Source organism: Enhydra lutris, unplaced genomic scaffold (assembly GCF_002288905.1).
Source record: "Enhydra lutris kenyoni isolate GAN:26980312 unplaced genomic scaffold, ASM228890v2 scaffoldscaffold29, whole genome shotgun sequence".
Taxonomy (NCBI): Eukaryota; Metazoa; Chordata; class Mammalia; order Carnivora; family Mustelidae; genus Enhydra; species Enhydra lutris.
The window spans coordinates 5,165,924-5,192,498 of NW_019154113.1; the positions used below are offsets into that span (position 1 = coordinate 5,165,924).

Below are 26,575 nucleotides of genomic sequence, written 5' to 3' on the forward strand. Positions count from 1 at the left end.
AAAAATAAATTAAAAAACAAAAAACAAAACTACAACTCGGAATGGTGGCTATGCCCGGCTTCTGCCCAACAAAACAGCCACGGCAAAAGAACACAAAGGCTACCTTAGGACAGTAGCTTTAGGAAAAAAAAAAACCCCACATTAATACCTGGTAAATCAGCACACCGAAGTCACTCACTGCGTCTTTTACCGACCTCCAGTACATGCGCTCTCCTTTGCCATTGTTGTTCAGAGAACATACTCGATGATTCTCACATTCTGTGGAGCTTGAGTTTATGCCCTTGGGCCAGTGGGGGGGGCTCCCGTAATGACCTGGCAGCATTTCTTGGGTGCCCTGTGGCATTCCTGATGTGCACCCACCACCCACTGTGGAGGGTTCTGGCGCCAGTGTTAGCCAGTGTCTAAGTGCGGATCCGCCCTGGAAGGCCAGGGGTAGGTGGGAGCAGACAGATCTCCCCACTCCTTTGGGGCTGGGGCTCCACATGCACATCTCCTGGCTGCCTGGTACTCGCAGGGGGCATTTTGAGACCACCAGATAAGTGTTTCTCGGACTTCAGAGTCTTCTAGAAAAACCCACGGGGCCCCTTTGGCCTCCTGAGTGTTTAGGAATAATGGTTTCGGCATTTGCTGTGGTGTTCCGACTTCATTCTCCCCAGCTCGGGGGGAATCTCCGATCCTGCCATTTGCTTTATATGAACCATGTGTTCATCCAAGTCCCTTTGATCTCATTTTTTTATTTCTTTTTAAGACAAATGACTGAAGAAATCATTGGGATTTTCATTGGGGGTGTTTGGGTGGGAGGAGGATGTTTGGTAATCACTCTTTGGAAAGAATAAAATTAAAACCCAGTAAAATCGCTCTATAAAGCCATCATCTTCCTTCTACTAATATTGTAATTATTGCCATTATTATTCCTTGAGGCTGTATAACTCCGTGGCTTTGGAGCCTGTTATACTCTGTGAAATGGACACTTCCCGCCCATGTGGCCTGGGAGTGGATGTGGCCAGGGACAGCCTGGCAGCTGTGGGCGGGGTCTCCCGCTCCTCCCCAGCTTGCAGAGATGCTCAGCGTCCGCTGCTTTTTCTTACTTCCATGTTTCCTTATCTGTGGAAGAGAGGTAGTACTTTTCTCAAAATTTTCATTTCAGCAGGTTGCTGGGAATTAAATGAGCTATTGCTGGTGGGTTTTCATTAAGTAGAAAGTACTATTTTTTTTTTTAAATTTGACAGAGAGAAATCACAAGCAGGCAGAGAGAGAGGAGGAAGCAGGCTCCCCGCTGAGCAGAGAGCCCGATGTGGGGCTCGATCCCAGGACCCTGAGACCACGACCCGAGCCGAAGGCAGCGGCTTAACCCACTGAGCCACCCAGGCACCCCAAGTAGAAAGTACTATTAATACACAAGGCGTCAACCCTTTATGGGAAAGGTCCATCGAGGGGGCTCTCTAAAATCCAGGCCTCAGATGAGGACCTGAGTGCAGGTAGTTGGTTTGAGAGAGGGAAGAGTCCCAGGAAGCAGGAGACAGACAGGGAAGGGCACAGTTTAGTGGAATCCAGTGGAAAGTCCAGTGGAAGGCAAGTAGGCCAAGGTTATTGCTGTGGGCAGCAGGAGCTTGGTTCCTACAATAGCCACTCTGAAAAGTGCATGGAAGCTTCTAGAGTGGTCTCCAGGATGCGAATGCTGGGGAGCTGAAGTGTTATCCATGCTTGTTGTCTCCCAGATTTCCAGCCGCTCTTGTATAAGCCAACCAGGCGTTTTAGGTGTAAGAGCCTGCCAAAAAGGAAAGGCCAGGGTCATATGCTTGAGGACGGGCCCTGTTGGCAGGAGCTGACCATCACAGGGGGAGCAGAAATTGGGGTGACAGGGTACTGAAGGGAGGATACCAAAAAGGTCCTACAGGTGTCCTGGCTGGGAGGCCACACATAGTGGGAGGGGCCCCAAAACATTTAAAAATGTGAGGAATTCAAGAAAGCTTGTTACCATCGAAAAATTCCTATATATTCAGTTAAAAAAATTCCTCCTACATGAACAATCAGTTGATCTGTGGCATTTTCCTCCCTCTTCCATCCTTCCTTCTTTTAAAAAACTGGGTCATTCAGCAAAAGTAGCCCCAAGATCTCCAAAGAAGTGGACAGAGCTCAGCACACATGGGCCCCCTGGAGGCTGGAAGGGAAGTCCCTCTCGCCTGGGGAAATCACCAGGGCTCTTGGGGTTCCCTCTGGAGGCTCTGATTCTAGGCTGATTGATGGAGAATCAGGAGGGGAAAAAAAAAAAAAGGATAAACGAGGCCTGGGAACAGTGTTTGGATGAATCTCTGTAGAAATATTAATCCCATTCTCTAGGCTTTTAAGCTTTCAATGACCGTGGGTTTTCCATAAGTTGGCTTGAGTCCATTTTATGTTAGGTTTCGTGTTAAAACTTGGCACAGGCCCTGTTACCCAAGGCAGTAGTTTATTCGCTCGGTCCTGGTCTGTTTGATGCCAACTGTGTGTCAGGCCCTGTGCCATCCAGGGGTAAATGAGAGACCTGATCTGGTCCTGGCCCTCATGGAGGTGACATTCCAGCAGGTGACTGCTGACCCTGGAGTAGAACACTGATGCCCAGAGTCATTCTGGATGGGCTCTAAGGTCAGTCCTGACATCAGCCCTTTCTCCCATGCTAACCAAGGGGAGTTCCGGTTGGAAGGACTTTCTCTTTCCCGGTGGTTCTTGCCGGGCAGGGTGGAGGGAGGAAAGAATGGGAATGAGGGCCCAGACACCCAACGGATGCTTACTTTGCAATGTGAAGCGGGGGTGTCCAAACATGGGCTAGGGGTGTTGCTAGGGGCACTTGGGTCCTGCAGGTGGGACCTGGTGCCCAGGTGGGAGTCATGTTTCCCGTACTGCCTGCTCACCTGAGAGCCTCCGGGCCAGCCTTCCAAGCCTTCTTTTGCTGTTTTCTGCTTTCCTTTTACCTCTGGGACCAGCTGGGCTTGGGGACTGATGTGTCCCCCTCAGAACCCAAGCCTGGTTCATTTTCTCAGCTGTATCTTCCCAGTGTCATGGGAGCATTGCCATCAAGGACTGCTCACCCTTGTGCTGTCTCCTGGCCTCCAGATGCCTCCGCTTTCCAAGGGGGCCCTTGTGCTGACCACTGCCTGCGCTTTTTCTTGTGGCCTTGGGGTCTTTATGGTTCCACCCTGAAATGGTCCCCACCACTCTCTTCCCAAACTGTGTCTCGAGCCCTACATCTTTCGGTGATTCAGCTACGCATGTCCAGTGGCCAGCTACTGTCACCACCTGCTCCCTGTGAGTGGGTGTTTCTGAGCCAAATCCCTGTCTGATGATGCCCACTTCCACCAGGCTGATACCCAGTGTTCTGACCCACTTGTTCCCTATCATCAGACGCAAAGTGAACTATTTGTTCTCATATCCCTGTCCTCTTGACTTGTACTCCACCACACTTTTGTTAGCTTCTTGTGTTCATAGTTGCAGAAAGCACTGTTATACCCATTACTCATGCTCACTGATGGTTCACACTTTCCTCTCCTTGCGGGGTCATGTGCTTTCTCTTTCTGTCTCTCTCCCTCCCTCCTTCTTCCACTCTCCCCAGTGCTCTCCCCCTACACAGACACACTTTTTCCATGAACCACCTGAGACTAATTTGCAGACTGTCTTTTTATCTATAAATACTCCCTTCTTAAAAAAAGAAGAAGATTTTATTTATTTATTAGAGAGTAAGAGAGAGTGAAAAAATGAGAATAGGGAGAGGGACAAGCAGACTCCCTGCCAAGCAGGGAGCCCTCCTGGAGACTCGATCCCAGGACCCCGGGATCATGACCTGACCCGAAGGCAGATGCTTAATGACTGAGCCACCCAGGTGCCCCATATACTTATATTTATATTTTTAAGGACTCTTAACATTGTATGTTTAGCAAACTTGGGATATGCAATGTTGACATAATATCATTATCTACTGTACGATTTTATTGAAGTTTTGTTTGTAGTCCCAACGATGTCTTCTATAGCTTTCTTTTCTTGCTCCAGAATCCAATCTGTAGTACCACGATGTATTTCATTATTGTGTTCATAGTCTCCTCCAGTCTGGGTCAGTTGCTTAGTATGTGTCTTTCCTGACCTTCACCTTTCTTCAAAAAAACAAGTGAAGTCTAGTTTTCTTTTGTAGGAGGTCTCTAAATTTGGTTTGGTCTGCTCTTTTGTCACGATGGGACAGAGGTTATGTATTTTCGGCAGGAATACCACAGAAGTGATATTGTGTTCTTCCCAGTGCGGCTTCTCAGGAGGCACGTGCTGCTGGTTTGTCCCGTTATTGGGTGTCCACTTTTATTATTTGGTTCAGGTTGAGTTTCTAGTTGAATCTGATACAGAGTTATGATCTTTCCTTTTGCAATTAGCAAAAATTTGTGGGTTATTTTTTAGGCTACGTAAATATCCTGTTCTTCTGACTTTCACTCACTAGTTTTAGCATTTTGATTCTCCACAGACTCTATTCATGTGGGGCTTCAAAATGGTGCTGTTCTGACTCCATTATTTCTTCCACATTTTTGATCCACGTTCTCCTGCAAGGAGAGTTTCCTCTTCTCCCCCATTTATTTATGTGTGTCTGTGTGGACTTGTAGATTCTTATTTTACTCTGTGGATACTCATTTATTTACTTATCTCTTTTTGAAAAATTTTATGGTGTTATGTTAGTCACCATACAGTACATCATTAGATTTTGATGTAGTGTTCCAAGATTCATTGTGTATGCACCATACCCAGTGCTCCATGCAATACATACCCTCCTTAATACCCACCACCAGGCTCACCCATCCCCCACCTCCCTCCCCTCTAAAACTCTCCATTTGTTTCCCAGAGTCCACAGTCTGTTTGTCTCCTCCTCTGATTCCCTCCCCCTTCACTTCTTTATCTCTTTTGATGCACAAATTGTCTCAGATATGGCCACCACAAGTGTAATTCTTTTAAAATCAGACATGGATACTTGAGTTGCTAAAGGCTTTGGCTGCACTGGGGAGACAAGCGTCTATATGACTGTTCTCCTTAGATATAGTAAGGTGGTATATGATGTAAATGATGTCCTAATATTAGACGAACCTTGAATTCCTGGTATAAGTCTCACTTGGTCATAGTATATTTTTTCCTTAATGTGATACTACTGCTCTTTGCTAATGCTTCGTTTAGGCTTTTTACATCCATATTCGTATGCGATACTGCTTCATAATTTGTGTGTGTGTGTGCACGTGTGGGTTATATGCTAGTCCTCAGCTTAGATATCAAAGATATACTAGCTTTTATTTTTTTTAATTTTTTTAAAGATTTTATTTATTTATTTGACAAAGATCACAAGCAGGCAGAGAGGCAGAGAGAGGAGGAAGCAGGCTCCCCGCTGAGCAGAGAACCTGACGTGGGGCTCGATCCCAGGACTCTGGGATCATGACCTGAGCTGAAGGCAGAGGCTTAACCCGCTGAGCCACCCAGGTGCCCCGATATACTAGCTTTTAAAAGAGCGTGGAAGGGGAGCCTGGGTGGCTCAGTCGTTAAGCATCTGCCTTCTGCTCAGGTCATGCATGATCCCAGGTTCCTGGAATGGAATCCCCCATCAGGCTTCCTGCTTGGCAGGAAGCTTGCTTCTCCCTCTTCCTGCTGATCCCCCTGCTTGTGTTCCCTCTCTTGCTATGTCTCTCTTTCTGTCAAATAAATAGGTAAAATCTTAAAAAAAAAAAAAAATAAAAGAGTGTGGAAGCTTTCCTTTGTTTTCAGACTCTGGAACGATTTATGAATCATCGAGGCCGTCTGCTCTCTGAACGTTTGGTAGAGTCCCGTGGGGAACCAGCTCAGCCCTGTGCTTTTCTGTGACTGTAGTTCCTTTCTAACTTTCCCAGTTTCTTCCCTAAAATAATTGGTTTAAGTTTTGTATTGCTAATGGGGTCAATTTTGGTCAATTGCATTTCCCTAGAAAATTTCATCTAGGTTTTCAAATTTAAGTGCATCGAGGTTCCCCTTACTTGATAGATTAAGTAATTATTAATTAATGTGGCTCCAACTAGATTGTGAATTCTTAGCTCACAGAGCCTTTGGTATATTAAAGCTGTCCTCTGGCTTAGGGAACTGTGTGGAATGACCCTTTCGTATCGATCTTTTTACTGCTCTCAAAGCCCATCTTATTTTCAGAGGCCCAATTTAGATGTTACTTGTTCCTGGAAAGCCACCCTGATTGCCTCACTTAGTTTTCTAGAAGCCAGAGGTGTTTTGTCTGCATTCTGAATATCACGCTTGCCTCAATCAGCGGTTTGTCGTCTTAGTTGTGTCTAAGGCCCTCCGGCTGGAAGAAAGACTCGTATTACTTTCCTGTTGCCGCTGTAACAAATTACCACTAATTTTAGTGGCTTAAAACAACACTAATATATTATCTTCCAGTTCTGGAAGTCGGAAGCCTGAGATCCGTTTCACTGGCCTAACGACAGGATGTTAGCCGACCTTCTTTCCTTCTGGAGGCTCCGGGGGAGAATCCATTTCCTTGCCTCTTCCAGCTTCTGGAAGCTGCCTGTGTTCCTTGGCTCCCAGCCCCGTCCTTCGTCTTCAAAGTCAGCAATGGGCAGTTGATTCTTTCTTATGCCACATCCCTTCGATGATTCTCTTCTGTAGTCAAATCTCTTTGTGTCCCTTATATAATAATATGGGTGGTTACATCAGGCCCACTCAGATCATCCCAGATAATCTCCCCATCTCAGAATCCTTAACTTAATCCCATCTGCAAAGCCCCTCTTAACCATGTTAAATTAACCCAGTCCCATATCCTGGGGACGAGGCTGTGGACATCTTTGGTGGCGGGGCCGGTATTCTTCAGCCTACCACGTTCACAAATATATTTCCAATGTTTCTATGAAACACGTTTCTCCTGTAAGTCTGAGCATTGCAAGTTTTTATTTAACAGTTCTTCGTTTGCCACTGCCAGTCATCTTCTAAGCATAGTCCCTGAGAAGCCACCATAGGGCAAGCACATCAGTCCTCTTCTTCCATATTCTCATTTCTCGATTGAGGAAGAAAATCTGAAATTCCATCGTTGAGTTAAAAAAAAGAAAAGGAGACCAGGATATTTTTTTTGTGCATGTGTGTCTGAATCCACTTTCCCACACGCGGCTCCCCCCACCAGAGGACTCGGCAGAGGAGCTGTGTTGTCTTTTCCCAGTTGTCTCCTGTGCCTCTTACGCAACCCGCGCCCGTCCCACTTCAGTAACTCAAAGCAGAGAAGGCCTCCAGCTTCAACAGGAAAATCTGCCTCGAGCTGCAGACGGACCAAGAATGCATAGTTTATTATTTAAAGTGCACGCTGGCTGGGGCTGTCCAGGTGGCTCAAGGAAGCTCCTGGCAGCCGGGCCAACCCCGAGGCTGGACGAGGGACAGTGGCCCCCAGAAGGTGCGGCCCAGGCGGCCGGCCGGGCCTGCCTGCGGAGGTGCTGACTTGGTGTTCCAGGGCCGGTGGGGGTGAAGATCCGGGCCCTGCCAATTCCCGCAGAAGTGTCTGATTTTTGAATCAGCAGCATTCGTGTTCCCTCCAAGGGAGAGAGCAGGAGAGAGTGTGTGACTGAGTGAAGGAGCACGCCCACCCGCCCGCCCGCCCGGCTTCCCTCCCAGCAGCCAGACTCGGGCCAGGAATTCGGACACAGAGAAAGGGAAGGGGAACAGACGCTGGGTTTGGAGTGACTGTTGGGTCCATTTAAGAAATGACTCTAGGGTTGCATTCCCCTCCCCTGCTACTCCCCCCCACCCCCGGCCCAACACCACCCCACAGAAAGGTCTAGTCTTTTCAGTACACTAATTTCTCATGGAAAAGCCCAGCAAAAAAAAAAAAAAAAAAAAGAGAGTCTCATCAGGACATCTGCTGCCCAGTTTTCTTGGGCGATTTCCAGCCACAAATGCAGCGGGTTCATTTTGCATAGCTTTCTTTCAAAGCAACGGGCAATTTCTTGTGCATGAACAGACAGGGAATTTGCTCGCTGGAACGGGTGTGCAGTTGCACAAAGTGGCTCCAGGCTGAAGGAGCTGTGCCTTTCTCAGTCCATTAGCAAGTCATAGATCAAACTCCCTGTCACTGTGTTTGGACAGAGCCGGACAGTGAACCACTGGGGAAAAGCCCAGTAAAGCCGGGAGTGTTCCCGCCCAGTTGAGCAGAAAATAGCAGGCGTCACTGGTGGTCAGCGGTGGTGATGGTGTGGACGCAACTGGGGGACCACCTGCAAAGGGCCAGAGCCCCCAGCAGGGGACACAGAGAGACCCCTCCCACATCTGCCATGGGTGCTGATGCCAGACCCCCGGCCCAGGGGTTGCTCAGGGCTTGGGTGAGAGAAAAGAGGCTTTTCTTCTCTCCAAGGAGACAACTGTGATTTAGAGACACAGCTTATAGGCCCCACTCCCCTGGGTCCCCTAGAGAGCCCATCCTTGGCTTTCTGGGTCCACGCAAAGGGAATGAGCTTTCTTTATGTCAACATTTAAGGAAAGACAACATTTGCCCAGAAAATAAACTGTTAGCCATCACCGCCAAGGCCGGCTGCTACTTTTCTGACTCTGCTTTCGGGTGAGTTTTGATTTCCCTTGACTGTCTCCAACCTCCTGACCTTGACACAGTGCCTTTTCCTTGTGTGGAGCTGACAGTTGATAGTGGGGAGAGCCGAGCATTTGTGTTTCATGCCTGCTCCATCCCAGAGGGTACCGTCTGAGTCATATTTGGACTGTTAGTCCCCTTTCTGTGAGGCACTTAATCATTCTGTTGGTGTCGAGTACGCAGAACAGCACTGAGGCTGAGGCCCTCAATTAATTTCTGTCAGGGGCCTTGTTGGCTTGTCTCTGAGTTTGAAAAACTGTCTCCTTCAGTATAAATATGCATTTTCTAGCGGCGAGTGATGTCTTGGCCTTTCCAGGGATGTGAGCATCTGTGTTTCAGGCCCTCAGGGGAGAGGCTGTCCCTTGCCAGCAGGTTATCTGCCTCAGATACGCCTATTTCCCCACCCTGTTGCCCTTCCCCAGCCCTGGCCCTGGCCGTGTCTTCAGGTCTCTGTCTGGCCTATATGTAGGTGGAGATTTTTCACTTGATTGTCTGCAGTCTGTGAGGAATATACTACAGTCCTTCTTTTCCTGTTTTATAGGGCACATACCCCATGAAGCATTTAGGAAGTCCATTTGTGAGCCCCTCTGAGGATGTCCCATGCACATTTCCTCTTCCCCTGTGTTCACATCATGCCATGAAGACCAGGCCCTCATGGGATACCATGGTGGGTGGCGGGGAACATGGAGGAAGAGCTCAGAGAAATGGGCTAAGCCACCCAGAATCTAGTTACCCAACCTCAGGTGGGCTGGGCAGGGGCACTGACAGGATGAGAAAGGGGTGTTTGGGAGGGCTCACTGGGTGGGGGGGGGTGGTCCTGAGCTGGGCCTTGAACACGGTAGGACTGAAAGGGATGTGCCAAGAAGATGATGCCAGAGAAGGGGAACCATCCCAGTCACCTGTCTCTCTGTACACCGCGGGTGTGCCTGGGACCTTGGAGGGCCTGGGAGTGTCATCTGGGAATTGTTCTGGGAATATGGCAAGGGCTCCGTGGCAGCCGGGGTAGTCAGTGCAGAGGCTGGGGTCAGGGAGGCCTGAATTCAAGGCCTGGCTCAGAATGCGTACGTACTGCGTGACCTCGAACACAGTCCTCTGCCTCAGACCTTCTCTGTCGCGGAGGCTCCATCCGGGGCTGATCCCTGGTGAGATCCCTGGTGGAGGGCCGTGGGGCAACAACATCAGGACAGAAGTTCTGTTGGTGCAGAGCTTCCAGCTGTGGTAGAAAATGGGCATCGTGTGATCAAAAGCATCATTTCCTTTGGGACACCTATGTTGTTAAAAAAAAAAAAAAAAATCAGGTACCCCAGCAAAACGCTCTGCCAGCAGCAGGGGCCAGATGGTTACTAGATTTGGGGATACGGTGGCTTGGAAGGAATCAAGAGCAGGGGCTGATGGCTCTGAATCCAGTGGCTTCCTTGCCTCGTCTGACCAGCTCGTTCAACACCTGAGGTGTGTGTCCAGGTAAATGAGACTTGTCCCTGCATCCCCGGGGGCAGATCTCCCTGCTGCCTGGTCCAGCTCCCAGGGGGGAATCCCACACAGGATCATCCGGTGAGGAGAACAAGCTGGGAGGGGAAGCCAGAGCAAAGCTGGAGAGCGAAGCTGGGATTCTGTTTTTGTTTCCCATGACTTTTTTTTTTCCCCCCATGATTCCAACGCTAACAATACAGACTTCTGGAAGGTGTTCCAGTTTCAGCTGTGTTAAAGAACAGTTACTTGGAGTTCTAATACATCAGTAACTACCTAAAAAGGGAAAGCATTTAGCAATAGCAAAAAAACAAACAAAAAAATAAAAAGAAGGAAGGTGCTCAAATTGCAATAAGAATATAATTCTGAATTAATTATTACCAGTGTGAGCTACAGGGCGCTCTCTTCTCTCTTCAGGAGGCCTGAGACTTTGACCAATGGCATTGGGCCACTTGCTTTGTCTTTGGAGGTTCTGAAATTCACAACCATCCTCTTCTCGGTTGCTCTCCCTTCCAGTTGTCTGTGACAAGTGGCCTCTCACAGCCTACGGTCCAGACAGCTGAACATCACTTCTGGCTGCCGGATAAAATACAATGTTGCATAATAACTTTTTGACAAGGTTCTACCATGAAACATTTTGTGGTGTGTATGTGTGTGGGTGTGACTTGTCTGGGCACATGGGGGCAAGAAGCAGAGATTTTTCTCCTCCGGAGTGTAATGTTTTCGGTAGTAGACGTCACTGAAAAGTTGTTTTAAAAAGCAAGATTTTTGCAAAGGGAACCAACTTTAAATTAAGTACACGAGCTGACCATTTTGAGGAAATCTGGAGGGCATTCTTACGCGGAGGGGAGAAGTTTCTGGCAGGAGATGTACCTGAGTCTCAAGATGTACTGGTTACTTCTGTATTTTTCATAAAATAGTGTCATTGTCCATATCAGATCTGTGATAATTGGGCTGTCTTCGTGGGTGCTCTTACCTATGGGCAAGATGGCCTCCCAGGTGTGGCTGTATCAGGTTGAACTCCTTGCCCGGAAGGCAGCCCCCCATGCAGAGGGTCTGTGGGAGCTCACACTATGTTCTGTTCCACGGGGACACAGGGAACCTCAGCCATTCGCCTAGCGTCATGTCAGTCATGTTAACATCCATTACCTCATTTTATCCTTCCTTGAGAGTTGGGTTCTTTCTGCCATGGTCAAAATGCATGGTACCCAGGCCTTTGCCCCAGGGGTCGGTAAAGTCCTGTCCCCTTCTCAGCCCTCCTCCTCATTCTCCCGAGGGCAGTGGAGGAAAGAAGTCATGTTCAAGCTGGGGGCTATGCCTGTATGAGAGACCCTTCTAAGAGCAGTGCTCCGGGCCTGTATTCTTGTGGAACACCCAGGTCCCTAAGTCCGGGTGGGCTCAGTGACGTAGATAGGTGCTTTGGGCTTTGGAAGCAGAGCAGGGCATAGGAGCGTCTACCCAGGTTGGCCTGGGAGAAACCCAACAAATTACTGCATTTCCCTCTGCAGCAGTCCCTACTGGTGTGTAACAAATTACCCCGAAGCTTGAAACTGCCTTTTTAATTTACTTACAGACTCCTTGGGTCAGGAGTTCAGATAGGGCATAGAGAAGACAGCTTGGATCTGCTCTACAGCAGCTGAGCCTCCAGCCTGGGGAGGATTTGAAGTGGGGGAGGTGGGGGGATGGGCCAGAGTGATTAGGAAACCCTTTCACTCACATCTGACACTGAATGTAGGACCATCAGCCAGGACATCTACAGGTGGCCTCGGCTTGACACTTGGCCTTCTCACATCATGGGGGGGGGTATGCTTCTTACATGGCCCCTCAGAGCTCCCAAGTGCCAGAGTTCTAGCAACGGGCTGGTGCTGGCCAGCCATGTAGGCTCTGCCTCTGACACCACAGAGCATTGCTTCCACTGTCCTCCATTGGTTGAAGCAGACACAGTGCACCCAGTTTCAAGGGGGCTGGTGACAGACTCTCAGCTCTCAATATGGGAGTATTTAGAGGCCTTATTCCGAACCATGTCTACACACTGGCGGGCAGGTGATGCTGCTAATGATGAGGGTTCCATGTCCCAGACAGCATGAGGAAAGGCGTACTCCCTTTCCACTTCGAAAGGGAGGAGAGAACATGTCAAGTATCCTTCTCTTCAGCCTTGACTTCTTTAGAAACTGTTGGGCCATCGCCTGTGGGTATCAATACTGAAGCGGGGCTTTGTATCAGGAATGTGGTATAGCCCCACTGAGTGTACTTAGTCAGTTAACTGATTATAGCTTCAAGGAAATTAGATTAACTTATACTAAACCAGATGTGATTGAAATGTACAACTGGTAAGTTTTGATGTATGAACACACCAGTGAAGCCCCCCCCCAACTGCAATCAAGGTAATGCCTATTTCCATCACCCCTCACTTTCCTTGTCACCCCTGTAGCCTCTCCCCTGTCCCTCCCAACATTTCCCCTCCTCAGGAACCACCAGTCTGCCTTCTGCCACTGGATTGGTGTCCACTGTTTAGAATTTTGTATATATATAACCGTACAGCATATGATATATATTCCTAATGTCTTCTTTCACTCATTGGTTATTTTGAGAGTCATCCGTGTTCTCGTGTGTATCTAGTTTATTTCTTCATATTGCTGAGTAGTATACCATTGTGTGGATAATCCAGGTCATCTGTTTCACCTATCAATTGACTTTTGGGTTACATCCAGTTTTTGGCTGTGCTATAGAGCTACTATGAATATTGGTTTGCGGGTGTTTTTATGGACTGTTTTCTTTTAATTCTTGGGTAAATATATAGTTGTGAGATGGCTGGATCATAAAGTAGATATGTATTGACTTTAAAAAAAATTTTTTTAAAAGGTTTTATTTATTTGAGACACAGAGAGACTGCAGGAGCGGGGTGGGGGCAGAGGGAGAGGGACAGGTAGACTCTCTGCTGAGCAGGGAGCTCAATGTGGGGCTTGATTCCAGGACCCTGGGATCATGACCTGAGCGGAAGGCAGATGCTTATCCAATTGAGCCACCCAGGTGCCCCTGTATTTACCTTTTTAAGAATAACTGTATTGTAACTATTACAAAGGATATTTTCCCTTCTTCCTTCATTCTTTCATTCCTTTCTTCTGTTTTTGGGTCTCTTGAATTTCCATATGAATTTCAGGATCAGCTTCTTCAATTTCTGTAAAGAAGCCAGATGACATTTTGCTTTGAATCTGTTTATCAGTTTGGGGAATATTGCCATCTTCCCAGTAGTAAGCCTTTCGATCCATGAACATGGGATACCTTTCCATTTATATAGGTCTTCTTTAATTTCTTTCAGCAGTGTTTTGTAGTTTTCAGAGTGTAAGATTTTCACCTCTGTTCCTCAACATTGTATTCTTTCTGGTGCTGTAGTAAATGGAATTGTTTCTTCTTTTCATTTCTAGTTTCTTTTTTTGCTACTTTATAGAAAACAGTTGATTTTTGTTTCTTGATCTTGCACCCTTTGATCTTTTAATTTAGTATTAATTCAGCTCATTTATTCAAATAGTATATAGTGGGTTCCTTAGAGGTTTCTATGTATTAGGTTGTGTCATCCATGAATAGAGCAGCTTTACTGGATCCTTTTCTTTCTTTCTTTCTTTCTTTCTTTTTTTTTTTAATTTAATTTTATTTTTTTTCAGTGTTCCAAAATTCATTGTTTATGCACCACACCCAGTGCTCCATGCAATATGTTCCCTCCATAATACCCACCACCAGGCTCACCCAACCCCCCCCCCCAAAATCCTCAGTTTATTTCTCAGAGACCACAGTCTCTCATGGTTTGTCTTCCCCTCCGATTTCCCCCAACTCACTTCTCCTGTCCAACCCCCAGTGTCTTTTGTGTTATTCCTTATGCTCCACAAATAGATGAAACCATATGATAATTGACTGTTTCTGCTTGACTTACTTCACTCAGCATAATCTCTTCCAGTCCCATCCATGTTGATACAAAAGTTGGGTCTTCATCCTTTCTGATGGAGGCGTAATATTCCATTGTATTTATGGACTGTATCTTCTATATCCATTCTGTTGAAGGGCATCTTGGTTCTTTCCACAGTTTGGCGACTGTGGCCATTGCTGCTATGAACATTGGGGTTCAGGTGGCCCTTCTTTTCCCTACATCTATATCTTTGCGGTAAATACCCAATAGTGTAATTGTAGTTTTTTATGGAATCTCCACACTGTTCTCCAAAAAGGCTGCACCAATTTGCATTCCCACCAACAGTGTAAGAGGATTCCCCTTTCTCCACATCCTCTTCAACACATGTTGTTTACTGTCTTATTAATTTTGGCCATTCTAACTGGTGTAAGGTGGTATCTCAATGTGGTTTTGATTTGAATCTCCCTGATGGCTAGTGATGATGAATATTTTTTCATGTGTCTGTTAGCCATTCGTATGTCTTCTTTGGAGAAGTGTCTGTTCATGTCTTCTGCCCATTTTTTTGACGTGATTATCTATTTTGTGTGTGTTGAGTTTGAGGAGTTCTTTATAGATCTTGGATAGCAGCCCTTTGAACTGTCATTTGCGAATATATTCTCCCATTCTGTGGGTTGCCTCTTTGTTTTGTTGATGGTTTCCTTTGCTGTGCAGAAGTTTTTGATCTTGATGAAGTCCCCAAAGTTCTTTCGCTTTTGTTTCCTTTGCCTTTGGAGACATATCTTGAAAGAAGTTGCTGTGGCTGATGTTGAAGAGGTTACTGCCTATGTTCTCCTCTAGGATTCGGATGGATTCCTGCCTCATGTTGAGGTCTTTTATCCATTTCGAGTTTATCTTTGTGTATGGTGTAAGAGAATGATCGAGTTTCATTCTTCTATGCATAGCTGTCCAATTTTCCCAGCACAATTTGTTGAAGAGACTGTTATTTTCCCACTGTATATTTTTTCCTGCTTTGTCAAAGATTATTTGACCATAGAGTTGAAGGTCCATATCTGGGCTCTCTATTCTGTTCGACTGGTCTATGTGTCTGTTTTTGTGCCAGTACCATGCTGTCTTGGTGATCACAGCTTTGCAGTAAAGCTTGAAATCAGGCAACATGATGCCTACAGTTTTGTTTTTCTTTTTCAACATTTCTTAGCAATTCGGGGTCTCTTCTGGTTCCATACAAATTTTAGGATTGTTTGTTCCAGCTCTTTGAAAAATACTGGTGGAATTTTGATCGGAATGGCTTTGAAAGTATAGATGGCTCTATGTAGTATAGATATTTTAACAATGTTTTTTTTCTGATCCATGAGCATGGAATGCTTTTCCATCTTTTTTTTTGTCTTCTTCAATTTCTTTCATGAGTGTTCTGTAGTTCCTTGAATACAGATCCTTTACCTCTTTGGTTAGGTTTATTCCCAGGTGTCTTATGGTTCTTGGTGCTATAGTAAATTGAATCGATTTTCTAATTTCCCTTTCTATATTTTCATTGTTAGTGTATAAGAAAGCAACTGATTTCTGTACATTGATTTTGTATCCTGCCACATTACTGAATTGTTGTATGAGTTCTAGTAGTTTGGGAGTAGAGTCTTTTGGGTTTTCCATATAAAGTATCATGTCATCTGCGAAGAGAGAGAGTTTGACTTCTTCATTGCCAATTTGAATACCTTTTATTTCTTTTTGTTGTCTGATTGCTGTTGCTAGGAGTTCTAATACTAAATTGAACAACAGTGGTGAGAGTGGACATCCTTGTTGTGTTCTTGATCTCAAAGGGAAGGCTGTCAGCCTTTCCCCATTGAGGATGTTATTTGCTGTGGGTTTTTCATAGATTTTATGAAGTTGAGGAATTAAAGTAGAGGGAATGCATTTAGTCTTTCACCATTGAGGATGATGTCAGTTGTGTGTTTTCTGTAGATACTTTTTCAGGTTGAGGTCATTTCCTTTATTCCTAGTTTGTTGAGTATTTTTATTGTGGTTGATGTTGTTGTTTATCATGAAGGGATGTTCGATTTTGTCCAGTGTTTTTCCTACTTCTATTGGGGGGATGATGTGGCTTTATAGATATTACATTGTATTAGTTTTTTACATTTGGATGTTAAATAAATTTTGTATTCCTGGGAATAAATTAAATCTAATTTGTCAGGACATATGTTCCCTTTTATTATTGCTGGATTCAGTTGCCTAGTGTTTTGTTGAGAATATTGGTATTTATCTTCATAAGAGATATTGGTCTGTAGTGGTCTTTGCTTGTCATGTCTTTATCGTGTTTTGGTATCAAGGTAATACTGCCTCATATAATGTGCTGGGAAGAGTTCACGTCTTTTCTGTTTTTTGGTGGCGTTTGTGAAGAATTGGTACCGAATTCTGCTTCAGTGTTTGGCAGAATTCACCAGTAAGCCATCTCTGCCTGGCTTTTCTTTGTGGGTAATATTTAAATTACAAATTCACTTTCTTTACTTACAATGGGTCTGTTCAGATTGTGTATTTCTTCATGGTCAGTTTTTGTAGTTTGTTTTTACTTCTAGGAGTTTGTCCCTTTCCTCTACATTATTTAATTCATTGGCGTAAAGTTGTTCATAGTATTCCTTAATAATCTTCTGTATTTCTGTAAGATAAATAGTAATGTTCCCTCTTCCATACATGATGTAATCTGGATCTTCCCTCATCCCATTGGCCAATGTGGCTTAAGTTTGTCAGTTAAAAAAAACTATTTGAGAGAGAGTGAGAGAGACAGCATGCACACATGGTGGTTGGAGCAGAGGGAGAGGAGAGAGAGAATCCCAAGCAGACTCCATGCCAAGAGTAGAGCCTGACTTGGGGTTTGATCCCATGACCCCAAGGTCATGACCTGAGTCAAAATCAAGAGTTGGATGCCACCCAGATGCCCCTAAAGTTTGTCAATTTCTTCAAGCTTTTCATGGAACCAACTTTTGGTTTAGTTGATTTTTCTCTAGTATTTTTCTGTTCTTTTTTTCATTAATTCTTTTCCGTAATTTTTGTTATTTCTTCCCTTTTGTTTCCTTTGGATTTTGTTTGCTCTTTTCATGTCTTAAGGTAAAGGTTAAGTTACTGATTTGAAATTTCGGCTATTGTTGAATTGTCTGTTTCTCCCTTTAATTCTTTTTGTTTTTGCTTCATATATTAAGCAACTCTGTTGATACATACATTTATAATTATTTTGTCTTCCAGACAAATTAACAGTTTATCATTATTAAAATTCCTTTTTTATCTCTAGTAACATTTTAGGTTTAAGTGTCTGATTCGCCTGATACTGCTATAGCCATTCCTGCTTTCTTACCGTGCTGTTTTCGTGTTATTTTTTCTATTCTTTTACTGTTAAGCTGTTTATATGATTTTAAGTAAAGTATGTCCTTCCCTTACTACATTTACTTGGATTTTTGAAATCTGTTCTAATGTTAGTGTTGATATAGTTGGATTTATGTCTGCCATTTTAAAGAAGATTTTATTTATTAGAGCAAGCAAGAGAGAGCACACAAGCAAGGAGAAGGGCAGAGGGAGAAGCAGACACCCTGATAAGCAAGGAGCTCAATGTAGGGCTTGATCCCAGAACCCTGGGATCATGACTTGTGCTGAAGGCAGATGCTTAACTGACTGAGCCACCCAGGTACCCCATGTCTGCCATTTTAATTTTTATTTTCTACATGTTGTCCTTTTGTTCTTCTGTTTCTCCCTTTTACTTTATTTTTTTATTAAGTAAATATTTTTAATTCCTTTATTTCACTATGCATTTTTTGAGTTATTTTCCCAATGATTGCTATAGAAATTACCATATACATTTTTACTAGAACCTGTTTCAGATTTAGTTTCTTTATTCTAGTGAGATATAGAAATGTTATTCCTATATAGTTCTATTCTCTTTTACACTTATACACATAGATATAAATATAGATACAAAGATACAGATGTAATTACGTATGTATCATGGTATATGTTATATGTTTGTATATATGTATATATCACAAACCCAGCAATACATTGTTTTTACTTTGTATAATTTATCAAATTGTTTATATAATTCTGTGTCTGATAAAGGAGCTGAGAAAAGAAAGTTAAGCAAGTCTGTATAGACAGTTCGTTATATCAGTCTTCTTATTCACCATTCCTGATCCTCTTCATCTGTTTCTGTCGATTTGAATTACCCTCTGGTATCCTTTCCTTATCCCAAGACAACTTTGCTCTCATTCGACTCCTTTGTGCTATGATCGTCAAACATGTTGTATATCTATATGTGAAAGGCCTGGCAGTATAACTATATAAATAATGTTTCACAGAATGTCTTTTTAAATCGATTAAGAGAAGAAGGGGAAGAAATATAGTTCTGTGTCTCTTACAATTACACCTTTACTCTTTTCTGAGTGTCCCAATTTGAATTATCATCTGGAATCACTTGTTTTCAGTCTGAAAAACTTTCTTGCAAGGCAGGTCTTCTAGGAACAGATTTTCTGTGAAGGTTTATTAGAGAATGTCTTTATTTTGCCTTTATCTTTGAAGAGTGGTTTTGCTGATATAAGATTATTGGTTGGCAGTTTACTCTTTCAGCATTTTGAACAGGACATCTCACTGTCTCTGGCCTTTATTGATTCTGATGAGGAGTCAGCTGTTAATTTTACTGAGATCTCCTTATACACGACCATTCATTTTTCTGTTAATGCTTTCAAGATTTTATCTTTTTTTTATTTCATCATTTTTACTGTAAGTCTGGATGTGGATCTCTATTTTTATTCTACTTGGAGTTTGTTGGGCTTCATGGATGTATCGATTCATGGTTTTCATCATAGTCAGGGATTTTTCAACCATTATTATTTCAGATATATATATTTTTTATTCCTTTCACTCTCTCCTCTCCTTCCAGTGTTCCCATTACATGTGCGTTGGTGTGCTTAATGTTATTTGATATTCTTTTGAGGCTCTCTTCATTTCTCCTGTTTCTCAGATTATATAATCACTATCAGAATATCCTTAAATTTGCTGATTATTCTCCCAGTTTAAATCTGTTTTTTAGCCCTTATGATGAAATTATCATTTTGGTTATTGTACTTTTCAAGTCCAGAATTTCGATTTAGTTCTTTAACAAAAATAATTTCTACATCTTTATTGATAATCTCTATTTGATGACACATTGTCATCATACCTTTCTTTACTTCTTTAGGCACAATTTCATTTAGTCTTTAAACATTTAGTTCTTTGAACATTTAGTTCTTTAAACACTTTTTTTTTAAAGATTTTATTTATTTATGACAGAGAGAGAGATCACAAGTAGGCAGAGAGGCAGGCAGAGAGAGAGAGGAGGAAGCAGACTCCCTGCTGAGCAGAGAGCCCGATGTGGGGCTTGATCCCAGGACCCTGAGATCCTGAGCTAAGCTGAAGGCAGCGGCTTAATCCACTGAGCCACCCAGGCGCCCCCCTTTAAACACTTTTTTAAAAAGATTTATTTTAGAGAGAGAGAGCATGCATGTGTAAGTAGGGGACAGTTGGAGGGAGAGAAGCAGACTCCCCACTGAGCATGGACCACTCCCCCACCATCGTGGGGCTTGATCTCATGACCTTGAGATCATGACCTGAGCCAAAATCTAGAGTCGGTTGCTAAACCATCTGAGTCACCCATGCACCCCTCTTTGAACATTTTTATTGTGTCTGCTTTGAAGTCTTTGCCTTTTATTTCTTTCATCTGGGTTCTCTCACAGACAGCTTCTATTGCCTGCCTTTTTTCTTTTGTATGGGTCACACTTTCCTATTCCTTATACGTCTCTCTTTTTTGTTGTTGTTGTTGTTGAAAGCTACACATTTTAGGTAATAATGGTTAAAACCTGGATACCGATTCCCCTATTCCTTTTTTCCCAGGGCTTGCCTTTTTGCTGCTTGCTTATTTATTTGTTAGTGATGCGTACTATTTATTTCAGTGATGTCTTTTTTCCTGTGCAGAGTGAAACCTTCAGTTTTTTTCCTAAGAAGGAACAGGTTATGTCATGGGTGTGGTCACTCAGAGCCGACAGTGCCTTAACCAGGGCTATCTGACTTTCTCTTTCCCTGATCTGTTAAGCTCTCTGCCTCATTTGATATCACACCCAGCTGGTAGGCTTCACTAATTGTGGGCTGATGGCTCTATTATTTTCAGCAGTGCCCTGGGGAATACATTGCACCAAGTTTGATTTAAGTTTAGGAGCCATCATTTTTGTGGCAAACCTTTGAGATCCCTTCTAACCCCAGGAAGGCTGTCCTTACCTGTCTTTTTTCCCTCACGTTTTCTCTGATGAACTAGCTGGCCTATCAACTTATTACTCTTAATTAAGAGGAGTTTCCAGCCTCCTGTTTGCTTACCACTAACATCGCCATTGTTTCTGGAGAGTGCCCTTAGACTAGAACTTTCCTGCACTCTGTTTCAAATAACACCAGTTTTCTGGGGAAAGCATATTGCCTTAGTCCCTGGGGAAAATCACAGAGCCACCATGCTGGGCAGTTGGCAGGAGTTTCTGGTCTTCTCAGCTTGCCTTTCCTGGCTTGGAATATATGCCTTATGAGCAAGCTGATGGGATGGTGATTGGTGCCTCCAGTATTCTTCTGGGATAGAGCCTTTTCTTCTGAGTGGTGGGGGCAAGGCAAAGGAAGGAAGCCCCGACCTTTTGGATGCACTCATTAGGAGATTAGACTCTTCAGTTAGGACTTGGAGGGTTGGAGAAATGCTGGTGGCTTGCCCCTCCTGGTGAAGTTCCCAACACCTTGATTGGCAGAAGGTTAGAAGAGCGCATCTTCTTGGTCTTGCTTGTCCGAAATGGAGCTTCCATCAAGCAGAGCTCCATGGGATGGAGTGAGTGGTGGCTCAGATGTTACAGATTCTTGTCCTTCCTCCAGTGGTATTGTAGATGCTCTTGAATAAATGTTTCTTCATTTCTTGTATGCCCCTTCCAGATGTCTTCAAACTTTTTTTTTAATAGTTTTCTCCAGCGAGCCCCTCATACTCTCTTCCCAGAAGTGCGACACAAGTAGCTATTTCTAGCGGCTCATGGAATGAAAGAGAAAAATGGCCACGTTGGGAACCGATGTTGTCATAAAGTTGGCTCTTCTAGTCAGAAACTCTATGTATCATAAATCTGAGGTTAGCTTGCCCGTGGCAGTGTGCTAGTATAGGTGATGACTTAATTTAGGCAGCACTGAAGTGGATCTTTTGGAAGTACAGTCTATGATCTAATATTCCTTAAAGATTTCTTGGGCGTGACAGGAAGTGTGGGCTTTTTTCTCCTGTTGATCAGGATAACTGGCCTGGAGAAGGGAGCGTTCCAGAAGGAAGAGTCACTGGTGCCATTCCCAGAGCTGGGAAGCAGGTTGGTCATGACAATAGCAGCTGACCTGTGGATTTCCCTGGCCAGACTTTCATCTCATCTTGGGCGATGCCCAGACAGGGAACAGGTTGACCTGAAGTGGGACTGGTCACAAACCATGAGCTCATGCGGCTGCTGTGCCCTGTCCGAGGCTCCCGCCGGGGCCATGCAGCCAGGCGTGATTGTAGATGGAAGGCATATGTGGAGCTAATCCCAGACCCCTGTGCTGATTGATGACCCAGAGTGGTCACCCCAGGACAGAGGTCTGCTGGAAATGGTCAGGCTTACATGGGGGCAGAATTTAGCCCCAGAAGATTGCTGGGCTGATGACTTTATGTTGGTCTGCTCTTAGAGGCTTCCGGAAGAGAAAACCAGCGTGGTTTCCAGGGATACAAGTAACTGGAATCACATGAGGCAGAAGATGACTGTGTACGTCATAGAGGAAGGCATCCTTTAACAACAGGATGGCCCCAGGGCCACTGGGTACAAGCCCATCTTGTGCAGTGGATGGTTGGCTCAGATGTGCCGGGACCAGAGCAGAAGTGACATGAGCCTGACTCCAAAGAGGGTGTGCACTAAATATGGATGAAAAGGACATGGAGGCAAGGGAGGGAGGCAGTAAAGAGGCTAATCCGTATCTAAGAGATCGGGGGAAACAGTTTACCATTACAGAGAGAGCACATGTGTCTGCTCTGACTGTCCTAAGGAGGTCCTGGGGCATCTCAGCTTCCAGCACATTGCCAGCCTCTGAAAATGTCATGCAGCCGTGTTCTTGCCCAGGGATTGGATCCTGAGGCTGTTGGGCTTAGGACATTTTGAGCCTCTTGTAAAGATTACTCCATAGAGCGTAGGACAGTCCAAATGAATTTGTTATAATCTGCAGTGGCAGTGGATTAAAATAAATCCCCTGGGATATGATGACACATTCAGATTAGGAGGCTGGGAAATGCTCTCTTATTAACCTCTGGCTGACAAGGGTATTACAAAGAATGCTTGCAGCCTGACCTTGGGTTGAGCACTGGACCTAATAAGCAGTCTTTCCCACAAAAACCCATATGAAGATAGAGAAGAACAAAAACACCTTAAGAAAAATGAAGGAAATAAGCAATTTCTTGTTAAAATCAGTGAGGTCCTTCCATTGACTGTGATGGATGGTGGGCCCAGATCAACAAAGGGCCATACTTTGCCGGTCCCAAGGAGGGCAAGAGAAAAATATTTTCCCACTTCCACTTGTTTTTCCTTGGCTCCGACATTCAGAGGATTTGGGCTGCTTAGGAAACCAGTCAGCTGTCTTTCTTGGGTTGGCATTCACTGGTGTTTCTTAGCCTTTCTCTGGCCAACTCCAGGACAGCCCTGCGGCACAAGGTGTGTCACTGCTGGCATTTTGCATCTAGTGTGGCCCTGTGGGCAGAAGGAGGCCTGTTGATCCCGACTGAAGATCCTATCAGCTCAGAACGTATAGTTCGCTTGTCTGTGGAGATTACGATCCTACCCCAGCCTGGCGGAGCTGGCCACGCAGAAAGGATTTATGTCAGGGACCAGAGTAAATCTAAGAAAACTAGTGTCCATGAATGGGATGCAGAAAGATAGGGCTTCTAGAAGCAAAAGTCGTAAGGACCACAGAATGAGATGTAAAAAATAATAGCCTGGACGTAAAAGGGAGATGGTGAGGTAATGAAAGCTTATAAGACTATAACGTTTGCTATAGTAAAATTTAAAACCCAGGAAGGAGGGAGTGCAGGAAGGAGGGAGTGCAGGGCAGAAATGACATTACCTGTTTGAAGTAGTGATGCAGAGAATAAATGTGAGATGCTTTCTTGGGATGCAAAGGAAAGAAAGCAGTGAGAAAGAAGGGATAGAAATGGGTTGTAGAAAATGGAAACCCAATTTCAGTATCTCTGAAGAAGGAATCCTGAATGCCCCCCACCAACTTAGAATGGGAGCACTGATCGAAGATTTATATTGAATGAAGACTTTCTGGAAGGTTAAAAAAAAAAACAAAGCTTAGCTTACAGCATAAAAGTCTTTCTGTGTTCTAGTCAAAATTAATATACATAGACCCAGGGTTATTTGTCCTCGCAAAATTTGTGAATTACAGGAGTCACAGTAAAGGCTATACTATCCTCAAGCAGACAGGATAGGTTACTCAGTGGGGGCACCTGGGTAGTTTAGGCAGTTAAGCATCAGACTCTTGATTATGGCTCAGGTCATGATTTCAAGGTCATGAGATTGAGCCCCGTGTTTGTCTCCACACTGAGTGTGGAACCTGCCTGAGATTTTTCTCTCTTGCTTTGTCCCGCCCCTCCCTACTCGTACTTGTTCTCTCTTTCTCTCTCTAATTAAAAAAAAAAAAAAAGAGAGAGAAACAGAAATCTGGCAGGCCTCAGAGTTGTCTAAGATACTCAGTCCCAGAAGACAATGGAGCCAAGGTGGCAGTGTTGGGGTGAGAGACGGTTGTGCCCTAAGAATGTGATACTCAACAATCAGAGGAAGACAATTATCATATGATCTCCCTGATATGAGGAATTTGAGAAAGAAGACAAAGGATCATAGGGGAAGGGAGGGAAAAATGAAACAAGATGAAATCAGAGAGGGAGACAAACCATAAGAGACTCTTAATCTCAGGAAACAAACTGAGGGTTGCTGGAGGTGGGGGAGTGGGAAAGATGGGGTGTTGGGGTCATAGACATTGGGGAGGGTATGTGCTATGGTGAGTGCTGTGAACTGTGTAAGCCTGATGAATCACAGACCTGTACCCCTGAAACAAATAATACATTATATGTCAATTAAAAAAAAAAAGAATGACACTCAGACAAGTTGTTGATCAAGTGTAAGGCCAACTGAGGGTAAGAGTTTAAAAACTGTACACCCCGCTTGTCCTTCTTCCAGGAAGAATTTCCTTAAGATACAGTTGCAGATGATTCTGTGCTGAAGTAAAATTGAGACTGCACATAGGGAAGTCATGATACAGAGTTGATGTTGATGGTTGAACTGGCTTCAGATAGAGTCAAGCTTAACTAACTGATGCAAATATAGTTGCACATGAAGTGCAAAAAATTGAAAAATCACAGGGACATCAAAGACCTAAACACGAGAGTGGAACACTATCACACTTTTAGAATAAAATATAAGTATAAATTTTTGTCACCTTGGGTCAGCCAATGATTTCTGAGATATGCCACCAAAAAAACAGGCAACCAGAAGAAAATATGGATAGCTTGGACTTCTTCATAAATGAAAATTTTTGTGCTTAATTGTTTCTTTAAAGATTCTGAGAGAGAGAGAGAGAGAGAGAGAATGAGCAGGGGAAGGGCAGAGAGAGCAGACTCCCCACTAAGCAGGGAGCGCAATGCAGAGCTCGATCCTGAGACTTCGGGATCATGACCTGAGCTGAAGGCAGATGCCTAACTGACTGAGCCACCCAGGTGCCCCACCAAATTTTTGTGCTTCAAAGAATATCATCAAGAAAGTGCAAAAGACAACTTTCATGATAGAAGAAGATTTCTCCAATTCTTACATCTGATAAGGGCTTTGTCTTTGAAATATATTCTGTAACTCAATTATAATAAAGAAAATTCAATTTAAAAATGGGGAAAGGACGGGAATATGAAAGACATTTGACCGAGAGAAATGAAGACATTTGTCCACATAAAAACTTCTACATGAACGTTCATAGCAGCGTTATTCACAATAGCCAAAAAGTGGAAACAACCCAAATGTCTGTCAACTTATGAACAGATAAATAAAATGTGGCACATTCATACAATGGAATCTTGTTTAGCAATAAAAAGAAATGAAGTACTGATAACCTGCTACAATATGGACAAACCTTGAAAACACTGTCTATTTGGAATGTTTAGAATAGACAGATCTATGGAGACAGAAAGTAGATTAGTGGTTTCCTGGGTCTGGGGTTAGGGAAGACGGAGATGGGGAGAGATTGCTAAAGGATACGCAGTTTCATTTTGGGTAATGAAAACATTCTATTATTGTGATGATTGTGAAACCATTAAATTGCATGCTCAAAATGGGTGAATTTTATAGTATGTGAATTATCTCTTAACAAAGCTGTTGTAAAAATTAAGAGTTGTAAAGTATAAAGTATAATACTTTAATAATAATCTGTACTTCAAGTTTAAGAAATATTTACAAATCCGAGAAATTGAGGGAATATGAGAGGAAAAAGAGACTAAATTATTTTTTGTGCAAATGGGAAAGCCAAAATTCTATAACATTGATAATCAGAAAGCTATATAAAGAATGTTCCTCAAGATAACTTACTAGTAGAAATGCATCCTTTTTTTTTTTTTTTTTAAGATTTTATTTATTTATTTGACAGATGGTGAGAGAGGGAACACAGGCAGGGGGAGTGGGTGAAGGAGAAGCAGGCTTCCTGCTGAGCAGGGAGCCAGACACAGGGCTTGATCCCAAGACCATGGGATCATGACCTATGTCCAAGGCAGATAGATACTTAACAACTGAGCCACCCAGGCACCCCAGAATTGCATCCTTAATACTAGAGATGATAAACTTAATGAAATGTAGTTAACATAGGAAAATATAGGGAGAAAAAGAACTAAAAATATGATCAAACTTTATTAATTTTTACAATAAATATCAAGGCATTAAAATCCTCTATTCAAGGACAAAGACTCAGAAACGATACCTAAGAAATTACTTTAAAATCATGGGTAAGGGGCACCTGGGTGGCTCAGTGGGTTAAAGCCTCTGCCTTCGGCTCAGGTCATGGTCCCAGTGTCCTGGGATCGAGCCCCACGTCGGGCTCTCTGCTCTGCAGGGAGCCTGCTTCCACCTCTCTCTCTATCTGTCTGCCTCTCTGCCTACTTGTGATCTCTGTCTGTCAAATAAATAAATAAAATCTTTAAAAAAAAATAAAATAAAATCATGGGTAAAGATTTAAATACCAAAAACAAGTGAAAGGTGATAAAATTGTGAAAATATTTACCATAGTAGTACAAATGTGTAATACTCTTTCATTTGCTTTTTCAACTGCTTATTGTAACCCTATTTGTTGAACAGCTACTGTGTGCTAAGTATTAGGTTATTGGTGATGAATAAAGTGATGTAGTTGCTATTCTCATTGAGCTTCCTGTCTAGGGAAAGAGAATATATATGTGTGTGTGTGTGTGTGTGTGTGTGTGTGTGTGTGTGTGTGTGTGTGTGTGTGTGTGTATACACACACACACACACACACACACACACACACATATA

The 26,575-nt window shown here is 43.8% G+C and overlaps 1 protein-coding gene across 1 annotated transcript in view; it reads left to right on the forward strand.

Annotated features, from left to right (window-relative positions):
* Nucleotides 1-26,575, forward strand: part of LOC111152666 (ADAM metallopeptidase with thrombospondin type 1 motif 17) — a 323,596-nt gene that overhangs the window by 21,517 nt on the left and 275,504 nt on the right. The gene's annotated exons all lie outside the window — the stretch shown is intronic.